Source organism: Jaculus jaculus, chromosome 4 (assembly GCF_020740685.1).
Source record: "Jaculus jaculus isolate mJacJac1 chromosome 4, mJacJac1.mat.Y.cur, whole genome shotgun sequence".
Classification (NCBI taxonomy): domain Eukaryota; kingdom Metazoa; phylum Chordata; class Mammalia; order Rodentia; family Dipodidae; genus Jaculus; species Jaculus jaculus.
This window is the reverse complement of record NC_059105.1, coordinates 9,874,847-9,895,397: the sequence shown is the minus strand read 5'-3', so window position 1 is coordinate 9,895,397 and position 20,551 is coordinate 9,874,847.

Below are 20,551 nucleotides of genomic sequence, written 5' to 3'. Positions count from 1 at the left end.
GTGGTGGTGCTAGGTGGTGGTTCAGTCTGGGCCTGGAGGGCAGAAGGGCATGTGGAAAGGAGGCTGGTAGCCGGCCAGCTCTGTCATGTCTGGCTTTCTAGCCTAATTCTGCTACTGCATGCTCCTTGGCTCTGGGGAAGCTCTTCAACCTCCCTGACCTCTCTCTTTCAACATGACAGCAACACACTGGTCTTCCTCTTTGGGAAGCTGTTCAGGAAAAGAATAGGGGACTTCCAGAAACACAGAGCACCCCGGGAAAGCCAAGGAAAGCAATTTGTCCTTTGAAAAGCGGGTCCTGGGGCCTGCATCTGCAGCAGAAATCACAGACACCTCCTCTCCTGCGGCTGCTTTCCTCGGGAGACTGAACGACGCAGGACAAGGACGGGCTTTGCCAAGGAAGGAGAGTCAGCAGAGAGCAAAACCACTGTTAAGTTCTGCCTTCCTCTATTTCAGAACTCTTCCTCCCACACAGGAAGGAATAGTTTGGGGATGTGAGCCGTTACTATGGAAACAAGCAGCCAAGGTCACTCAATAGAAGGAGCCTGTGGCCTACTGTCTGGGAGCGTTCTGGCTGTTATTTGAAGTTAGGGTTTGGTCTTTGGCTGAGGAGATGAACTTCGAGTCCATTACAGCCTTTCTTTATAAGCAGAGAAGGCAGACAGGGAGGGGGAAGGGAGAATGGGCACTCCTGGGCCTCCAGCCACTGCAAATGAACATCAGATGCATGTGCTACCATGTGCATGTGGCTTATGTGGGTTCTGGGGAGTCGATCCTTGGTCCTTAGGCTTTTCAGGCAAGCGTCTTAACCACTAAGCCAGCTCTTCAGGCCTGGTTTTGCTCACTCTTTGTGTCCCTTGTAATCAGTCATTTCCACTTCCCTTGCCCTATTCAAAGTAGGGTTATGCTCTTTTACTCTCATTCTTGGGAGTTTATCTTTGTATGTTGCTAAGAAATAAGATCCCAACATCTTTAGAAAAAATATTTTATAGTATTTACTTATTTGACAGAGAAAGAGGGAGAGAGAGGGAGAGAATGGGCGCGCCATGGCCTCCAGGCACTGCAAACAAACTCCAGACGCATGTGCCCCCTTGTGCATCTGGCTAAAGTGTGTCCTGGGGGATCAAACCTTGGTCCTTTGGCTTTGCAGGCAAACACCTTAACCACTAACCATCCCTCCGGCCAGGATCCCAACATTTGCCCATCAGTAACGACACCCTGTTCCTGCCCCTGCACCTGATTGTCCCCATCTGTCTGTTCTCAACCTCGTTCCCTTCCTCTTTTCCTCTCTGTCAGGCCCAAGAGGAACAAGGGTACTGGTAACCATGATTCAGCACTTAGGATTCACCATGCCAACGCTTCCTACAACCTCCACAGCCCTGTCCTCCAAGTGTCTGGTCAGTTCGATGACCTTCACTAGGTGCTGGGGAAATGTGACCCCACCAGTCCCCAAGATACCATAGCCTCCTTAGGTATCACCTAATGAAATTAATTCAGTTTTTGCATAATTTATAATAGTGCAGAATTTCCATGTGTAGGACACTCTGGCTCTAGAAGGTAAAATTGCATAATGTGTGTCTTGGAATGCCAGTGTTGTGGTGTAAATAAATGGGCAAAAATAGTGCTCATGCAATGTTTGTTTTGCTAGGCAATGGGCATTTCCCTCTGATGATCTCCTGTAATCATTCTGAGGTATCAGTTCACAAAAGTGTGCAGGAGCTACATTGCTGGTCAATGGAATGAATGATGGTGCCATGCAGGTCTTCTATTGGAAAAGCTGCTGTTCTTTCACTGGGCAGGAAGCAGAGACTGAGAGACACAATCGAGACCCACCCTAGACATTAGGCAGCTCTGTGCCATTGCATATGTGGGCCAACTTCTCTGAGCATGCTTCCTCACAGGTAAAATGGAGATAGGAAGATTTTCTATACCACCCTCAAGACAGTTCCAGTTCTATTTTTGGAACATCTGGACAAAGAAAAAGTGTTTATCCCTGACAGGGATTAGTGATGGCCACTGTGTGGTCAGTCCTAGCGTTCACTGACATTCAGTTCTTTCCCCCATGAGAACATGGGCATTCTTCCCAGCCTCTTGCCTGCTCCCGCTCCCTTGTCACCCGGGGTTCCCGGCAATGGAATGGAATGGAGATGAGCTGAGTCACCGAGAAGCTCCTGTGCGATTTTCTAGTCACTCTCTTCACCTGTGGCAGCCTGGAGGAGGTTACAGCATGGATGGCAACTGCTCTGGAGAAATGGCCTTGCATGAAGGACTGATAAATCTAGATTATTACAAAGTGGGGAGACTGGCGTTTTGCTAGTGCAGCAGTCCACTCCATCTTAATTAGCATGGAACACAGCCCCATTAGAGAATCACAAGATGCAGGAAGACATCTTCCAGGTCATCTAGCACAATCCCTACATTTCCTGACATGGAATTAAGGCTCATCAAAATCAGGTGACTTGCTCGAAGTCACCGAGGGCGACGGAAGCAACGTGGGCTTCTATTCAGGTGTCTTATCAGGCGGTCCAAGATCCCCGTGTAGCATGCCATGAAGGTCTCTTTCGAGGCTCTGCGGAGACTGCAGACATTGCGTGTGCTCTCCTCTAAAGCCTCGCACCTTGAGCTGGCCTGAACCCCAGTCACTGATGCTGTGCCTGTTTATTCTCCCCATGAGCCTTGCTGGGACGTGGTCCTTTCCTTCCTTCCTTCCTCCCTCCTTCCTCTCTTTCTTTTCTTTCTTTTGTCAGATCTTGGCATGTACTTTTTCTGTTGTGTGATTGACCTGGGTGGGCAAAAGTGCAAATAGTCCCTATAACAGGTCAGTGTGACATCACGGGAAATGTTCATCAAGGCAAAGATGCTGTTATTGGGAGGAGGGGAACACTCAAACAGGGTTCAAAATTCCAGATTGTCCTGCATGAGGGTTACTGGCTCTTGACTCTTGGTTTGCTTTTGTTAGCATGTTTTTTTGTTCGGTTCTGGCACCAGGGTGGGTCATAGGCACTCGCAGAATGCTTTCTCGTTTGCAATCCCTGAGGGGAGACCCTCGAGAGCAAACACTGCAGGGCCGCTCGGGGTGCGGGCTTCAGGTGACGTGGAGACCAGCAGGCCCACAGAGCAGCTTCTTTCCCCCACTGATACGTTCCTCTTCCACCAGAACTTGTGCCAAATCATCCAACATGATGCTTTGATGAAAAATCTGTTTCTAGTTAAATTCTCTCTTTCACTTTATTCTTCTTGTTTTTTGAGGCAGGGTTTCACTCTAGCCCAGGCTGACCTGGAATTCACTATGTAGTCTCAGGGTGGCCTTGAACTCACAGGGATCCTCCTACCTCTGCCTCCCAAGTGCTGGGATTAAAGGTGTGTGCCACCACACCCGGCTTTCTTTTCTATCTATCTATCTATCTACCTATCTGTCTATCTATCTATCTATCTATCTATCTATCTATCTATCTATCTATCTACCTACCTATCTTCCTTCCTTCCATCCTTTCCTTCCTTCCTTCTTTCTTTCTTTTCTTTTTTTTCTTTCCCTTCCTTCCTTCCTTCCTTCCTTCCTTCCTTCCTTCCTTCCTTCCTTCCTTCCTTCCTTCCTTCCTTCCTTCCGCCCTCCCTCCCTCCCTCCCTCCTTTCTCTCTTTCTCTCTCTCTCTTTCTTTCTTTCTTTCTTTCTCTCTCTCTCTCTCTCTCTCTCTTTCTTTCTTTCTTTCTTTCTTTCTTTCTTTCTTTCTTTCTTTCTTTCTTTCTTTCTTCCTTTGCCAGGGTCTCATGCATCTTAGAGGTTGACCTTGAATTAACTATAGCTGAGGGCAACATTGAGCTTTGAATTCTTCTGTCACTACTTTTTTGCGTTCCAAAACTGTAAATGTGCGCCCTCAAGTCCAGTTCACTCAGGGCTTTGTGCATAGCAGGCAAGTATTTCACCAACTGAGCTACCTTCCTAGCCTTCTGACTCTTCTTCAAAAAGATTTTATTCATTTATTTATTTATGTATATATATATGCATACATATATACATACATACATACATGTATCTATCTATCTATATATACATACACATACATACATATATGTATGTGTATATATATATATATATATATATATATATAGAGAGAGAGAGAGAGAGAGAGAGAGAGAGAGAGAGAGGGAGAGAGAGGAAGAATATGGGCATGTCAGGGCCTCTAGTCACTCCAAACAAGCTCCAGACACACATGCCACTTTGTGCATCTCTTCAGCCCCTTGGCTACTATTTCAATACACTTATCACACTGTACTTGTGACTCTATGCAAACAGGTTATGCCAACTACAAACCCATTTGTTATCCAGAACCACGTAGCACTCTACAGTGTTGTTTGAGGTCGAATATTTCATTTCAGCTGGCATTCCTTGGGGTTCTCTCTAACCATGCTCTTTTCTTCTTATTTTATATATTTTCTTTCAGTATCTTATTCACTAAAAGTTATTCAACTATTAAGTAAATGTTTATAGCAAATGCCTATTTGGTACCCGTCATGTGACCAGTGGTTTGCTCATGACACTTAATTCTCGTGGCAAGTCAAGAGATGTGAGTTTTGAGGCCCATTTTATAAATGAAGTAGGATGGAGGCAGAAAGCCATTAGGAACATTGACAAGTTGGGTGTAGTGATGTATTCCTGTAATTCCGAGACTCATGGGGTAGAGGCAGAATGATCAAAGTTAAGTATTCTTGGTTACCTAGTGAGTTTGAGGTCAGATAGGGCTACACGAGGCCTTGCTTCAAAAGAAAGAGGAGAGGAAGAGGAGGAGGAGGAGGAAGAAGAAGAGGAGCATGCCATGAAAACAATAGTTATAGAACTGGGATTGGAGCGTGGTGATCTGGCTCCAGAGTCGATACACCTAAATGCCTGCTGGGTTGTCTTTGTTTCTAGCCTGGGCTTTTCTTTTGAAGCCAGTCTCTCTTGCTGGATCCATCTATGTCTAAGAACACTCTAAATTCCCAAGGCTGAAACTTGAACTCATTGTTTTCCCCCTAAAACCTGTTCTATAACTTGTATTTCCCATGACCCACCAGCTATAACCTGACAACCAGCTTCTTCTTCCTCTCACCCTAAATCAGGCTCCCATGAACATGGTCATTACCCTAAAACTTACTTCTTTAATGAGGAAAATACCAAGGACCAGATCCATATCAGAAAAGTATAAAAGCACATGATCAGAGATGTGCTCCTCTCCAGTGATAATAGTTTTGGGGATGAAACATGCCACCTGCTGGATATGTAATGATACAAGCCCAGAGTCTGTGAGCAGAATATTTATAATTTTCCTCGCCTCTTCAGGATTGAGAGAGATGAAGAAAAAGAAAACAAGATTTTATGGGAGGGGAGAGCAGTGCTAGCCTACACTAGGAAGGTGGAATGGAGCCCGGGGAACTGGAAATACCAGAACTGAAGTCAATGAAATCTTGCAGCCAGTTGCTAAACAAGGAGGAAGAGGGTAGAATGAAGGATGATCCTAAGGCCATCTTTTTATGATAATTGGTAATTGAGGTAAATAACTGAAATATTTTACCAGTTACTTTCTGGTTGCCGTGAGCAAACACCTGATCAGAAGCAACTTAAGGAGGGAAAGAGATTTATTTTGACTTCTTGCTTAAAGGGGAAGTCTCATGAGGGGAGATATAGCAGGCAGGAGTTGGTGCTTAAAGGGGAAGTCTCATGAGGGGAGATACAGCAGGCAGGAGTTGGTGCTTAAAGGGGAAGTCTCATGAGGGGAGATACAGCAGGCAGGAGTTGGTGCTTAAAGGGGAAGTCTCATGAGGGGAGATACAGCAGGCAGGAGTTGGTGCTTAAAGGGGAAGTCTCATGAGGGGAGATACAGCAGGCAGGAGTTGGTGCTTAAAGGGGAAGTCTCATGAGGGGAGATACAGCAGGCAGGAGTTGGTGCTTAAAGGGGAAGTCTCATGAGGGGAGATACAGCAGGCAGGAGTTGGTGCCAGCTTGTTATACTGTCACATAGGCAGGCGGGAAGCAGAGGGCAAACAGGGAGTGGTGCCAACCTCCAGGCTTGTTCCCAGTAACCCACTTCTTCCAGCAAGGCTCCATACCCTACAGGCTCTACAACATTCCCAAACAGTGCCACTTTGCTGGGGACCAAGTATACACATGAATCCATGGGGGACATTTCACATGAACACAGAAAATGTCCACGTTGTATGGCTGTGACAGGTGCCATAGACTGGGTCACTCACAAAGAAAGGAAGTTTAGGAGAGATGGCTTAGCGGTTGAGGCACTTGCCTACGAATCCTGAGAGCTCATGTTTGAATCTCCATGTCCCATGTAAGCCAGATGCACAGCAACGCAAATGCACAATGTCACACATGTGCACAAGGGGGCACAAAAGTCTGGAGTTAGTCTGCAGCGGCTGAAGGCTCTGGTGGGCCCATTCTCTCTCTCTCTCTCTCTCTCTGCCTCTCTTTCTCAAATAAATAAGGAAGGAAGGAAGAAGGAAAGGAAGGAAGGAAGGTAGTTTGTATAGTTCTGGATACTGCAATGTTCAGTGTCAAGGTACTAGCATCTGGTGCGGGCTTTCTTGACTCATAGCATATAGAAGCTATTTTGTGGCAAGAAAACACAAAGGTGTGTGTATGCTTGTGTGTGTGTGTGTGTGTGTGTGTGGAGAGACAGAGAGTCTACCTCTTTTTATAAGTAACTCATTCCTGAGATAATGGCTTTTGTCTGGGCTGAGGCTCCCAAGACCTCCACTTAAAGGTCCCGCCTCCTAACATCCTGACAACAACTAAATTTCAACGTGGGTGCAGAGGAGACATTGAGACCATAGTTGGAGAAGAATCCAGGAGAGGATTTATCATGTTGCGGCTTTTGAGTTGGGAGTGTTGACATGATACCCAACAAGCTTTTAGAAAATCAGTATGGTAACTTTTTGCAAGAAGCGAGAGTGAGAGACAGAAGACCATGCACAGAGACATACACATGAAACCTTGGGCGTGGCTGAAATGGGCAGGGGTGAGCGGAAGCAGAGAGGGTGGCAGAGCGCTACCCTTCAGGGACTGGCTGGCTCTCAGGGAGTGCCAGAGCACAAGGAGAAAGAGCAGGGGCAGCCCCGGAAGCCAGCTCAGAATGGCAGCATGCCCAGGCCCCAAGCAGCCAGGGAGCTTTCAGAAAAAAGACACGGTCAGCCATAAACGGATATTAGAAAGAACTCTGGCCTGGTGACTGGCAGGTAATTAGTGTGTTCAGGACTTTTTGGAGCAGTGGCAATCCCTCATATGAAAGATGGATGTGGGAGGTTGATGGTGAAAGCTGAGTATCCTATGGCTTTATACAGAGGACGAGCTATTCGGAGGTCTCATTCTGTTTGTTTTCTTTTTAACTTTTTGTTGACAACTTTCATAAATCTAAATAATATGGCATTGGTAATTCCCTCCCACCAGTCTTCCCTTACCCCTCCCAGGTTTCCCTCCACTGAGTCCTTTCTTCTTCCAACTAGTCGCTCTTCTATTTTGATGCCATCATTTTTCCCCTCCTCTTCATTCTGTTTCTAGTTGTCATTAATTGCTACTTACTTTATGTTGCAAATCTACGCTCATTCCTTTGGGTAATACGGGACAACTTAGTTTCTTTCATGTGTGTTTCTGTAGGGGGTTCTTCATCTAGGTTACAGTGGACCTCCATGAAAGATACCCAGGGAGATGCTGAGTCGGCTGGGGGTGCTTCTTAAGCAGGAGAAAAGCTGCAGTTCTTCTACAGACAGCAGAAAGATACATGTCTGAGTTTTTCTTTTTGGAACTCAGGTGATTGAAAAATTAATTGAGTATAATTTTCCATAATGGTGATCTTTTTAAAATATAAAAATGTCATAATGAAGTCAAGATGTCATTTTATCTGATTATGCTTAATTTCTGGGTGTTGAGAACCAATGGAGGTATATTTCACATATTTCAGTTATAACTCAAACAACTTGTAAACCTTCAGCTTTTTAAATAAGAGAACAAATGAATATTTCTGGGTAGACAGTGGTTGATGCTACAGGATTCATAGTCACTTATGAGCCTCCACTCTAATAAAAATTGACCATTAAAAATTACTAATTGGAGTCAGGTGTGGTGGTGCATGCCTTTAATCCCAGCACTTAAGAGGCAGAGGTAGGAGGATTGCCATGAGCTCAAGGATACCCTGACACTCCATAGTGAATTCCAGGTAAGCCTGGGCTAGAGTGAGACCCTACCTCAAAAAAATAAACCCCCCCCCCAAATTACTGATTGGTTCAAAATTCTCCTTGAATTGCTTATAGAGGCCCAGGAAGAAGCACATTCCAGTCCTACCAATGGGTACATCACGGCATGTTCAGTCACTTACAGCATGGAGGGAGGGTGGCTGCAAGCAGCCAGGGGAAGATGTTGCAGAGCAGAGTAGCTGTTCTCCCAAGAACCACACAGAGGAAACCAAGCTCTTTGGGATTACTTTGTAATTTAATGTGTGCTATCATTTTACATCAATAGCAATTAACTATTAGCGTGTTGACATCTAATAATTAGCCAAGAAGAGGAAGAAGAAAAGGAAAAATGCTAAAGATATGTCACTAGAATTGAACTAAAATGATAGAATGCAATATTGGTCTTTAGATAAGTGATACTTTTAAGTTTATTTTTATTTATCTTATTTTAGAGAGGGAGAGAGACAGAGAGAGAGAATTGGTGCACCAGGGCCTCAGCCACTGAAATTGAACTACAGACGCTTTTGCCACCTAGTGGGCATGTGAGACCTTGTGCTTGCCTCACTTTTGTGTATCTGGCTAGCATGAGATCTGGAGAGTCAAACATGGGTCCTAAGGCTTTGCAGGCAAGTGCCTTAACTGCTACACCATCTCTTCAGTCCTAAATGCTACTTTTAATGCAAAAACAAAATCAAAGAAAAATTAGAACTGCTGGGTGAATTCCAAATGTCATTTCTTTACTGCTGGACCCAACATTTTAAATAGAAAGCAGTGGCTGGAGAGATGACTCAGATGTTAAAGTGCTATCCTGAAAAGCCTAACTACCTGGGTTCTACTTCTCAGTACTGACATAAGCCAGATGCACAGTGGTGCATGCTTCTGGAGTTCATTCACACTGGCTAGAGGCCCTGGCATCCCCATTCTCTCTATCTGCCTATATCTATCTACCTACCTACTTGTATATGCTTAGAAATGAATAAAAAGTAAAAACTGGCTTAATGGTTAATGCACTTGCCTATGAAGCCTAAGGATCCAGGTTTGATTTCCCAGAACCACGTTAGCTAGATACACAAGGTGGTTCATGTGTCTGCAGTTCCATTTGCAGTGGCTAGAAGCCCTAGCATACCCGTCCTGTCTGTCTGTCTATGTATCTATGTATCTATCTTATCTGTCTATTATCTATCATCTATCATCTTTCTATCTATCTATCTATCTATCTATCTATCTATCTATCTATCTATCTATCTATATCTATCTATCTATCTATCTATCTATCTATCTATCTATCTATCTATCTTTCTCTCTCTCTCTCTCTCAAATACATACATAAAGAAATAAAATAAAAGCTATTTTAAAGAGAATAAAATTCTAGTTGCAGTTTAAAAAGATGTTTAAATAGAAAGTGGAGTGTGACTTAACTTTAGGGATTAGGCTCTAAAATCAGAGTCCAAGGCAACATTATCCTTGAAAGCCCTTTAGCTATTCTTAAAATTCCAGTCCCTGGGCTCTTTCACATTTGAGAATCAAGGATATTCTGTGGTTTCTTAGAACACATTGGTCATGGCCTCTCTCTCCCTGAGTCGTAGATTCAGAGGGAGATTTGCACAGAGAAAGGATGGGAGAGGGTGCTCTCTCCCTCTTTCTCTCTCTCTCAAGTGAAGCATACCTCCCCTAGCCTGTGCTATAAAATGAAATAGATGAGTGATTTTTTCTCTATGGTGGTGGTTTGCTGCCCTGCAAGCAATCCATATTATGCTGTTATGCTGCCCCAAGTCAGAAGCACTGCCAATCAGTCTGAGTGCTGACAACAGCTGTGACAAGAACAGAATGCCAAGGAAACAAAACTGCTTTGTGAGACAGCCTCAAACAGCTAGGGATGTCATAAAAGTTTGGAATCTATAATTTCAGTGGACACTAGTTTTGCATCCTAAATTACTTATGTGTCGATGGACACTTCGTGGGTTCTCATAACGTGTCTCCAGTCCATATTTTATTGCCATTGTTTGTGTTTAGTACATTCTCATGTAGTCTGGGCTTTAGCTTTACCGGGTACTGAGGAATGTGGCATGTGGACACTACACCTGGCTCCAGTCTTTTGAAAATGTGTAATCTCACCCACCCTTAGGATGGCCTTATCCTGTTCATCTTGAAGGTGAGGAATTAAGATTTTGGGGAATATACAGTCACATTGTTAACAAAGAGCATTGTTAGAATTTGTCTAAACCGAGGCAAAGGCATGACTTCTTGTCTCCCCCCCACCCAGTCTACATTTCAGTTTTCCCTCATTTCCTCAAAATTATAGGCTGTATCATTATTTTTCATCAGTTTTGAGAGCATTCCTATGTGATTTATCTAAACTTCACATTTCTTTTATTATTATTATTATTATTAGTTATGTCCACAGTGCAAATACAGGCATGTTGGTACCATCGTTAGCCTCCTTCCTGTCCTCCCGCCTCCGCAGGGACCCTCCTCACTGGGGAATGTGGGGTAGCCATCAGTTATGGGTAATTGGTAATGTCTGTGCACAATGTCCCAACATGTGGCTCTAACAATCTTTCCGCCCCTCTTCTGCGACTTTCCCTGAGCCATGTTGTGTTCGTTTTAGGTCTACTTCAGTGATGAGGTCTTGGGAGCCTCTGTGTCTCTGGATCTCTGGTTTGGTAGGAGTTGAGTGTTCTCTGTGTCTATCTCCTTCACCCCTGTGCTGGTACCAAGTTCACTAAGAAAGCAGCACTCTTGTTCATTTCCCAAATTACTCTATGGTTTCAGCTGGGGCCCTGGTGAGGTGTGATGGGCTGGTTCTCTCCTCAGGTTCTGTGTCCATCTGAAAAAGAGAGGCAAATTCCCTAATGGAGAGTGAAGTCAGCACCAAATAAATGGGATAACCATTATTATTTTAGAGAGAATTGAATAGGTGTAGGCTGTCTTATAGTCCACAATTGGTGGGAACTTGATAATGGAGAGCAGGCTCATTTTTGGATATGGTTCTGACTTGTTTCATAGAACCAGCTATGAGTTCCGTTACACTGAGCAGATCCATTAGTCAAATCAAGAACAGTTGGTTACCCACCATGGCTGTGTGCCACTATTGCACTTATGTGAGCATCATGTCAGGTTGTTTGCTGCTGAGTAGCTTAGACCACGAGTTGCTTGGACAGAAAAACCTCACATTTCTTCATGAGTTTTCAAAGTGATACCAGCTGGGAGAGCTGTGAACCATTTCAAAACCTAAACCATGAAGCTATGGACTGGGGCTGTTCTCCCAGCAGCCCTGAGTAGAGAAAGCATGCTGCAAACAAAGGGAAGCTGAGCTGGAGACTGTGGTTCTCCATAGTGAATTCCTCGCAATGGCTAAAACCATGGTCAAGGGCTGGAGAGATGGCTTGGCAGTTAAGGTGCTTTCCTGCAAAGCCTAACAACCCAAGTTCAAGTTCCTGATACCTACATAAAGCCAGATGCACAGAAGTGGCGCATGCATGTGGAGGTCATTGGCAGTGGCTAGGTGCCCTGGCACACCCATTCTCTTTCTCTCTGTCTGTCTTCTCTCTCTCTCTCTCTCTGCTTTCAAACAAGTAAGACATAAAAAAAAATTTTTTCTCTTAAAAAATAGCCGTGGTTAACAGCTGCCAGCAGGGCTCTAGGGGACAAGGGCCAGGGAGGGACAGGAAAGGAAAGCTCTGTGATCTGCCTCTGTGCATGGTTTGAACAGAACCCCAGAGAACAATGATGGGACATTGAGTAGCATTGCTTCTCCTAGAATAGTCATTTCAGCTTTATTGCCGATGCAGGAACATTAGTGGGAAAGAAGAAAGACAAGGTCATTTTAATTCATTTATTCGCTAAATCAACAAACATTCATTTTTCAATCTCCATTGTAAAACAGTCTATTTTGTTGACTGCTCCAAATGATTCAGAAAAACAAGACAATTTCTGTTTTAGAGCAGGAAGCACTACCTACCAATGGTGGCTAGATGGTACCTTCAAACTGCTTGGAAACATTTATTTTTTATTAAAAAATGAAAAGAAAAATCACATTTATTTGTGTTTGCCAATGCATTCATTCATTGTTGAATAAATTCAAATGAAGCTCAGCTTTTCATAGAAAAACAAATTCTTTTGTGTTTTTTTTTCATTTTTATTTTAATGGAAATTTCCGACTTTGTCCTCCCGATTGGATTTTATTGTGTCAAGTCCATACTCTGACTTATCAACTACATCTCTTCTAGCTCCATGGTGACAGACAGCACAGAGAGGAAAAATATTTGGGCCCTAAGTTTGGGAACATTTCTCTCATATAAATTCACTGTAGTGTAGTTCTTTGGGATTTCTTAAATGCCTGTTTTCACTGAAAAAAAAAGTAACTCTAATTCTCTGTATCCCTTAAACTCTTAGTCAAAATGTAATATCAGGGCTGGAGAGATGGCTTAGCAGTTAAGCGCTTGCCTGTGAAACCTGAGGACCCTGGTTCAAGGCTCAATTCCCCAAGACCCACATTAAGCCAGATGCACAAGAGGGCAGCGCAGGCATCTGGAGTTCCTTTGCAGTGGCTGGAGGCCCTGACACACCCATTCTCCCTCTCTCTATTTGCTTCTTTCTCTCTCTGTCTGTCATTCTTAAATAAATAAATAAATATTGTCTAAGAATATTTTCAATTTTCAAAGTAAGCTAGTTTTTTTTTTTTTTTTTTTTTTTTTTTTTTTTTTTAAATGGAGAAACCTGAGAGGCTGGGAGCAAGAAATTTGAAAACAAATGTTGAGGACCATTTGACCACTTTCTTCTTGAAGTAAGGCTTTGCTCCAGCCCAGGCTGACCTAGAACTCGCTGTGTAGCTCAGGTTGGTCTCGAGTTCGTTGTCACCCTCCTACCTCAGCCTCCTGAGTACTGGTATTAAAGATGTGTCACCTGGCGTGACCACTTCCACTTAAAAACTGGTTACTTTGTTTTCCGTTTAGGTATAACTGGAGGAGGTAAAAGTCAAGTTTCATATTTATCTATTTATTTCCAAGGAGAGAGGGAGAGAGAGAGAGAGAGAGAGAGAGAGAGAGAGAGAGAGAGAGAAGACAGACACAGAGAATAGGCACGCCAAGGCCTCCAGCGGGTGCAAACCAACTCCAGGTGCATGCACTGCTGTGCATCTGGCTTTACATGGATGCTGGGGACTTGAACCAGGATTGTTAGGCTTTGCAGGCAAGCACCTTGACTGGTGAGCCATCTCTCCAGCACATCAACTTCGTTTTAACACTAAATATGGCAGTCTTGCATTTACGTTGAGAGTTAATGAAACTAATTCTCAGACTAGTGTCATATGTATAACAAGCATGCAAATGCCATATGCTATGTGGTCAGAATCCTTAATTGAAAATTTAAAATCCTCCAAAACCCAAAACTCTTTGATTGCTTGTATGACACACCTCCCCTCATGTTTTGTATGAGCGACAGTCAAAGATGACCTCAGGTGAGGGGCCATTTGTAGTGCATTGGAAATGTTGGATACAATTAGTTTTAACCGAAGGTATAAAGTATATAGCAAACACAGCATAGCTTTGTGTTTAGAATTGGTCTTTATATATCAAGAAATATTCCAAGATCCAAAAGTAGACAGACAGAAAAGAGATCTGAAACATCTCAAGTGCCAGAATTTCTGATAAGGAACATTCAACCTGAGCTACTACTATGTTTGTATTCATAATATGTCACACATTTATAATAATATTCAAAAATTTAAATAATATTTAAATTTCACTCTATTGCATCTTGCCTTTATATTCCAGGGAAAGTATTGGCCTTTCACATTTAAAATAAACTTAAGGTTTTTTTTTTTTTTTTTTTGCATGCGTGTGGGTGCTTGTGTGTGTATAGAGCATAGGTGTGGTGTACATGCTGTGTGTACAGACGTGATTGTACATGCATGTGTGCATAGGCCAGAGAATGTCCTCTTAGTATGAATGCATATGTGTACTTGAAACAGGGTTTCTTCCTCAACCCTATAGCCACTGTCTGCCAGTGAGTCCCAGCAATTCCCCAGTCTCCACCCTCTGCAGATTGGGGCTACAGACGTGCATGGTCACACTCAAGTTTTTACATGGGTCCCTGGGAATCAAACTCGGCTCTCTCTGAACGTTAGACGCTTAGATGGAAAATGCTACTCACCTCTGAGCCTTCTCCCTGGTCCAGGGCTGGTTTTGTGCTGTTGACATGAATGTTCTCTTTTGCCAAAAAACAAACAAACAAAAACTTAAAATGCTTAGTAGAGCCCAAGATTGGCTCACATAAGTCTAGAATCTCTTCTGAATTCCAGTACTACCATTTCAATATGAGTATGGAGAAAGAATGGATTTGGAGTTCATATTTATTTAACTTACCCATTCAAGTTAAGCCAATGATCACTATTTGCAAACCCTCCATGTGCTAGAATTTGGGTGTATTCAATTTGGGCTGTGTTCTTAGGGGGCTTAGTACAGAAAGGTGTAAGCAAGTAAGTCACCTGTGGTGGGGTATTAGACTAGCTTGCCAGATCAAGGAAGAACAGAGACTGGTCGGAAAGAAGCGGTTAAGTGGTGGGGGGCAGGGGAGGGGATGAGGAGAGGATTATATGAACATGGCATATTGTGCATATGTATGAAGGCTGTCAATAAAATGTTACACAAAAAAGAATAGCTTGTCAGCTGTGTGCTGTGGGAGCCAGGGCAGAGAAGGGCCTGCAGAGAGGCAGAGGGGCTCCTGGAGGGTGGTATGCAATCAAGGTTTGAACAGATAGGTAGGCAGAATTGCCTTGGATTCTAAGCTTCTATGATTTTAGTGCGGTGGATTCTACTTAATAATGAGGGGCACTGTGCCTTGGCATTTTGATTTCTGCAGAAGACCTTACTCACATAATTCCAAGGCTTCTCAGCCCACAGAGAGCATCATTCAACTACTCAGCTGTCCTGCCAAATAGCTGAGCTTGGAAATTTCAGGACAAAGAATTCAGAAAACTGGCTCAACATTTCACTTTTCATCAGGACATTTTGGCATCAGGTAGACAGTAACTGTGGATGAATTTCAAGAATTTCCGTGATTGGATATAGCACAGAGAAAATAATAGCTTGGATTCTAATTTGAAGTGAAGTTCAATTACCCACAGCCAAAAATATCCCTTCTTCTTCCAAGTGGTCTAAGATACTCATTAGTCTGGCTTTAGTCCTAGAGTATTTTTGTAATGAAGTCAGCTCAAAGTTTACAGGACAGAAGGGGTGCCATCCTTCATGGGGATCTAGAGGGGAGAAAAGGTGAGGTAGGAGATAAGTGATTTAAAAGAACTGAATGAAGAGAAGGATCTAAAAGACTCAATGGTTTCTTAATAATTTCATGGTAACTGCATTGATGTATTATTTTTAATATTTTATTTTTATTTATCTATTTATGAGAAAGAGACAGGGGGTGGGGAGAGAGAGAGAGAGAGAGAATGGGCATGCCAGGGCCTCTAGCCATTGTAAATAAACTCCAGATGCATGTGCCACCTTGTGCAGCTGGCTTACATGGGTCCTGGGGAATTGAACCAAGGTCCTTTGGCTTTGCAGGCAAACTCCTTAACCACTAAGCCATCTCTCTAGCCCCTGCACTGATGTCCTTTTAAACCAACCTTACTGAGGTACAGTACACACATTTTGTGTGCATGGTTCTTTGAGTTTTGACAAGCTTCTTTGCACCAAACCAACCATGAGCTCAAGTAAGATAAAGAATTTCTCCCTCACCCGGAAGCACCACCCATCCTCTGTCCTCCTCCGTCTCATACCCCGGCCTCAGCCCACCACTGACGTGCCTTCAGTCACTGCAGCCCAGATTTGTACTTCTGAGTTTCACATCGTGTAATGTGTGTAGGGGTGTGGACTCCTTTGTAACATGACTTCTGTCATGAAGCACAACGCTCGCGAATGTTGATCCTAGGTCAACTGTTAGTTTCAATTGTTGATTGGGATCTCATTATGCGAAACTTTATATTATTTGTCTACCCATTCACTTGTTCATAGTCACTTGAGGTATTTATAGTTCTAGATTCTTATGACTATGCCACTAAGCACTCATGCACAAGTCATTATAGACATATATTTTCACTTCTCTTTTGAAACTGGGAGTAAAATTGCTGGGTCATATTGTAATCTTCTTTTACTTTGTAAGAAGCACAAAACTGCTTTCCATTGTGGTTGAATTTATGCTGCATACCCACCAGGGACATTTAAAATTTTCCACTGTTGCACATTCTTGATAACCAAGCCATTTTTAAGTTTAATGTAGGTGTAGAGTAATGGCGTAATGATGTTTCAACATGCATTATCTCAAGCTAGTGATTCCAGAGATCTTTTTTTTTTTTTTTTTCTACTTGAATGTATGGCCCCATAGACTAAGGTGTTTTATCAAAGTCGAGCTTGTACCTTGAGGCTGAGCTTACAATGGGAGCTCCCGAGTAGCAGACCCTGGTACAGTGGGCGGGTCGCCATAAGGCATATCTTGGAGCCCAGCCCTAGGGGTGTGGAGAACAGTTAAGAGCCCTGGCTGTTTTTGCTTTTTGGTGTTTGTTGGCTGTTTGATGGTGTGGCTGCTTGGATATATGAACATGAGTCAGCTTCTTTGGCCATTGCTGGGGTTCCCCTGGAATTTATAAGCCTGAAATAAGCCCTTTTGTTTTCGAGGTAGGGACTTACTCTGATCCAGGCTGATCTTGAACTCACAGTGATCCTCCTACCTCTCCCTTCTGAGTGCTGGGATTAAAGGCGTGCGCCACCACGTGCGGCTTCCTGTGCTTTTGAGCAGGTGTTTTCCAGCAGCGCGAGGCTGACTGCAACAGGGTGCATATGTTCACGTCCACGTGCGTGGAGGGCAGATGCTGCTGCGGGGTCCTCCCAATCACTTTCCACTTTATTTCCAGGATCTATCTCACTTGAACCAGAGCTCAGTGAATTGACTCATCTAGCTAGCCAGCTTACCCTGGGATTCCCTATCTCAGCTGCCCAGTGCTGGGGTTAGGGGAAGGCTGCTTCTTCCAGCTGGTATTTATGTGGGTGCTGGGGATTCAAACTCAAGACCTCAGGCTTGTGTGGCAAGCACTGTATTTACTGAGCCATCTCCCCAGCTCCCCGATCTACTCGTCCTGTGCTGCTTATTGTCTCGCTGCGTTTTCTGACTGTGGAGTGTTCCTTCGGGTATTTTCTGTAGTGGTTTTGAAACTCTTACGTGGTACCCGCAGCTCTGTGAATGCACTCTTGGGGCAACCACATGGGTAGCCTAAGCCTGTGCTTGAGTTTTCATGGGGGAAAGTAAGACTTGAAAAACCATTCATTTGAAGCAAAATGATGGAGGAGGGGAATTTGGCTTTGGGTTTTCCTCTCTCTTCCTCAGAGGTCTGTCCTGTTATATTCTGGACATTCTGGGAGTGGAGAGAGAAGAAAGTAAGGGCTCTGAGTCCAAGAAAGCACCAGAGTAGACCAAACCATGCCCAGGCTCTGGAGTGACAGAACCTTCTGGGTTCATTTCTAGGCGTCACTATTTGTTAGTTCTCTACCCTTGAGAAATTCACTACACCCTTAGAATCCTTAGTTATATCAGCTAAAAAAATTGGAGATTAAGAATATTATTATTAATATTATTAAGAATATTAAGAATAATGATTCTGAAGGTGAAACTGATGAGTGTGAACTACTTAGAACCTTCCCCAACGTGGTTGATAGTAGGTACGCATCAAACCTTAGCTTTTGTCCTTCTGTGTCTCTATGGCCCACATTTGCTTTTTCTTTATTCTTTTATTTAGGACCCCAGGGTCCTTCCCTGTGACTCTTCCTCCCTCCTTCTCTCCCTCCCTACTTCCAGAGGTTCTAGACTGAGTTTATCTTGCCTCCATCCCATCACATATCAGGTTCAGTCTCTTAGTGCTTTGCTCAATGTAAATAGCTCATCTTCTGAGATACAATTTATGTTAAGGTGGCGATGGTGAGAACGGTTTAAAATTTCAATAATAATCTAATTTAAGAACCAAGGAAAGAATGAAAACAATGGGGAAGTGTGACTCTAGGTAGTGTTTGTGGTAACCTTGACCTTTCCCAGAACCCCATCAATCACGTTACATAAGTGCTTTCCTTCAGGGCAGTTTGCCTAAATTTGGACATTTTCAGTTAGTTGATTCTTTTTGAGCCCTCTGCCCCTTTTTATGAGGTCTTTCCCATCACCTTATTTTAGGCCAAGCCAGGCAGATGAATTTATAAGCCAGATAACATTGTTGTTTTGACAAATGTCTTCTTTTGTTTAGATTTATAGTTTTACCATGCTCTAGTATTTATTGACTTTAAGACTTCAGAAAAATATGCAGCTATCTGCAATTTTGGGTGCAAAGGCCCAGCTGAGACCGTAGGGCTGCTGTTGATCCTCAGGGTTATATTTTGGGACCCCACCTAGCATATAAGCTAACAAATGTTCAAGGGGCATTTGAGCGATGGTCAGCTCTACCTCGAAGATGTGAAATCATCACTGGAATTTCTTTAGGGAATAGCTAGTCTAACCCCATGTCCAGTTTTTAGATGAGAACACATATCATGGGGATTAAAAAGCAATTTTTGGATAATTATTGATATACTTCATTGGCCATGATATTGACATGGGCAATCCTGACTGCTGAAGACATTCTGAGAGAGCTGGGCCATTCATTCCTGACTGTCGCTTTTTGTAATTAAATTTGCAACCCTTGGTTCTGGTTTGTGTTAGTTTGTTTAGTGGTGTTAACACATCTTGTTTCCCTGTTGCTCTGAGAGCCAGGACACCAACATTATCCAAATAAAACCACACCAAATCTCAGGTCTGACAGTGAGATCGCTTCTTCCTTGCCAAATCATCTTTAGGTTCAAATGAACAACTTGGAAAAGATGTTTATAGCTTCCATGAAATAGCTGTCTACAAATGGGTTACTTTGAAACCTTATCCACACTGCAAACAAAAAATGTTTCCCCAAATGATGGAAAAAGATTGTTTCCAAGCAGAATAACTGAACTGACATATATCCAACTGACATTATCCCCACTGAATATTCCTGGAAAACCCAGTGCTATTCTGAGGAGAAGTCTAAGAGTAAGTACACAGAGTTTGGCATTATCTGTTTTATTAGTCATGTTGGCCACCTCCTTGTGGACATATCTGGAAAGTCTTCGAAATATTGAGATGTCCCTCCTAAAACAATGCGTACCTCCACCCATCGAGCAAAAATTGTCAACATCAAGTCCTCACTGGGAAAACTTAGCCATGCATAGCAACAGGGAATCTGTTTTTTTTGATGACCTGGAACTACATAGTAGGAATGGAGCTGGAGAGAGGAGATGATAGATATCTAGGTGCTGGGAACATGAAACTTGGTTGGAAGTATGGCAAAGACAGGATTTTTAGATGAAAACTTAAAATTCAATTTTTACTGCACAAAGCCACTAAATATTTGAAGGTGCACATATTTGTCTTGCTTCCATCCCCCTAGCATGCTGCTTGATGAAGTCACCTGGGAGTTCCTCTAGACCATGTTGCTGTTCATTTGGCCTGTGTGGTGGTAGATTTACTGTTGATTAGGCTCATGTCTTGTTTAGAGGCAAGTGCATCTACTATGGTGGCGGGGAGAGATAGAGAGTTACTTTTGCATCACGGGGCTCAAATAACAAGAAACTTTTGGCTCATGGTTTCAGACTTCAGTGTAGCGTGAAGCATGGCCTGTAGGACATGGCAAAACAGAGAAGTTCAGTTTATAGCAGTCAGGATGCAGGCAGGACTAGTAACAGGAAGAAGGCAGGCAAGATCTGGCTCTCACAGACCCATGCCAAGAGAACGACTTCCTCCAAGCAGGCATCACCTTTCATGGTCCTATCACTTCTCAATAATCTATTCAAAACTAATGTGAATCCATCAACATATTCAACTATACATTAGATCAGGGCCTTTAAGACCTAATTGGCTCTGAAAATATTATCACAGACACATCCAGAGGTGTGTATTTGGCCCATCATAGTGTGTATGAATGTATACATTATTTGTTTTATTTTGCAGAAAGGCTATAGAACCTTGATAGAAAGGAAATTCTCTACAAGAAAGCAGTGTTCATAAAAAAAAAAAAAAACAGTCACAAGAAGAGATTAATGCTTAGCATGTGAGGAAATTTACAGGAAATAGAATGGAAAAAACCTACCACTAATTATCTAATAAAGTGTCATAAAGCATACTTATAATTTAGGCTAAAGAAACCATGGACAACAAAAGTACAAAACATAAAAATTTTGAACATGCAAAGCTTGGAAAGACCACAGATTGCAGTATATTTTGGAGGGATTATGAAGTGA